Raw genomic sequence first — 2,681 nt, 5'->3', positions numbered from 1 at the left:
CTTGTCATCTTATAATCCCTTATTTTTTTATTTTTTTATACCTACAGCACCTGGTCTTCCTAGTAGAAGATTCAATCTTTTATTGGTTTGTGATAGCTATTTGTGTATCAAAGATATTAACATGTGTAGCATATGTGAAAAATATCTTTTGAAATTTATTGTTTGCTTTTGCATTGTTTGGTGTTTCTAGTTTTAAAAGAAGTAGAAATATTTCCATTTTTCCTGATTCCACAGTAGTGAATCATATCTAATAGTAGAAAATGTTCTCACTTTGCAAAAATTATAGCAAGAATGGATTTATGCTTGAGAAAATCGTACATCTACTTATAACAATCTAAGATGAATAAGTTTTACCATTTTGACTTTAAATTATACTTCCCTTATTCTGCAACAATTTCTATATATCTGGAAGCTCTGTCTTGTTGATTATACTTGAAGGCAGTAAGAGGTACAATAGAAATCCAATTTTCTGAATAGAAAATTTCCACTAGTTGATCTATAATGTCAATAGATTTCTCATGTAAGACCTTTTTTGAAACCTTAAATCTTGAGTTCAAAGTCCTCACTTGATATCTTGACAATAGCTTTCAGGGCCATCAACACGAGAATAAACACATTTCTTCTCTTTCAAGCTACAGAATCATATTCTCTTTATATCTGTTAACACACTTTTTCAAAAGAAAATAACATTGTTTTTCTTTAAAAAGAAAACTTTTTTATTTAATTCTACTGAGACATGAGAACAAAAGACTTCCAACTTAATGTCATATCTTAATTCTCTGAGAATAAGGAAGGAAAATAGAGAAACTGAAGTGGAAACAGGCAACGTAAAAAAATCCGCTCGGATGAAGTTCAGGGGCTTTCGTAGTGCGCACCCTGGCCTCGCATCAGAGGGCTGCGGAGGTATTAGAGCCATCCCCTCGTCATCCAGGAGGACTCAGGCTTCCATTTGAGATGTCATTAGGAGGGACAGTTTCATGTTTTACTTCTCGGTTAATGTCAATCCAATAACATCACAACCATGTTAATTCAATAGGGGTTCCAGTGAAAAAAATAATTATTTCCTAATAGCTGTGATTACTGTCCATGGCGAGAGAGCTAATTAATTTATCCCCAAATGATCGATCAACTATACGTATATGCATAAACTCAATCAACAAAGTTTGATGTTATTATTAATCGTATCTATGAAAAATTTACTACTTAATGTATTCTATACTGCAAAAATTCTAACATTCATAGTAGATGAGCATACTCTAGCCTGTTTTATTTCAAGCTTTGGCATGCACGCCCTGAAGGAACACCGTGGTAAGCCAGCAGTCAGTAGCCACCATGACTACCAAAACCTCTACAGTCACCAGATGGGCTCTACCCATGCCGAGGTACCCATGTCTTCTAATATCTTCAATAGTTCTTCTAGTTGTGATTTTACAGTGTCAACAGAAAGGCTATCTTGGAAAAACAAACTCACAAAATGTGATGAGAATTATATATCCTCAATTATACATTTATCTGAATATATTAAAAGAATAAAAATAACACACTCATGTAGTTATGTTTCAATGTCTAATCTTTCTTCACTATGCAGTTTGTAAAACATTCAGCTGGATGTGGCTTTAAGTCCTTTCTGGGACGTGGGATGAGAGAGGGATGAAGAGAGAGAAAAGGCAGAACCCTAGAGTCTTAAACATCCGATTCTGTTTGGTCGATGAGGACAAACTTGACCTACGGACCCTTACAGCTCAGGGGTAAAAAAGTACTACAGCCTCGTCCTCCTTTCATACATCTACATCCATCTGCGTACTTCTTCCCACCACTTCTAATGATCTCAAGAAAACTATAAACACAATGATAAAACCACTTAGGAGACTATTCCCGCACTACAGGGGCTTTGGTTACATATCACTAAGTAGAACTTTATCCATACGAGCTAGAGCAGAGCTTGTGGTAAAAGGAAGACTCCTTTATCAAAGAGGGGACAGTCCCCAGCATGCTGTTCCTGCTCCTGGAACACTCTTTGCCTACATAACATCTACTCATCTCTTGGGTCTGTCCCTGAGTCTGGGAGCCTTCCCTACTGTCAAGACTGGACCGAATGCCCCTTTTGCTTGGCCATTTGAATGCCCTGTCCTTTACGTGAATACTCATCACACTCGTATTTGTTCAGTATCTTCTTCCATCCTATAAGTCCCAGGGGAGTGAGTAAACATATTTATCTTGTTCAATTCTGTATTTCCTATTCCTAAAATAATGACCGATATATAATACATTCCCAATAAACATTTGATGAGTGAGGATTAAGTAAACCAGGAATTATGAAGTACTCAGTTTAATTCCTGGCACGTAGAGATGCTCGGTGCATGTTAGCTGGTGGTGTATGAGCCATCACAGACCTGTGTGGGCCTGAAGCCTAAACATGCTGCCTGTAACCCTCAGGACAACTCTTCTGCAGGCTCCAAGGTCTCTTCTGTTGAACTGACCTGGTCCATAGGCAGGATTTGATAACCTCTGGCTTCCGGAAAAGACAAAACAAATTTTAGATTGGATAAGACAGGAAGAAGGGCCCTCACTCCTGGCCGTGAGATCCTCTGCATGCCCTTTTCCCTCTCCACTCCCCGTGGTACTCCGATAGTCTGCTGTGAAATAGGTCATTACTACAGCTTTTTAGCTAAATTATAGCA

Source organism: Pteropus vampyrus, unplaced genomic scaffold (genome assembly GCF_000151845.1).
Source record: "Pteropus vampyrus isolate Shadow unplaced genomic scaffold, Pvam_2.0 Scaffold230, whole genome shotgun sequence".
In the NCBI taxonomy this organism is placed as follows: domain Eukaryota; kingdom Metazoa; phylum Chordata; class Mammalia; order Chiroptera; family Pteropodidae; genus Pteropus; species Pteropus vampyrus.
This window is presented reverse-complemented; position numbering follows the sequence as displayed.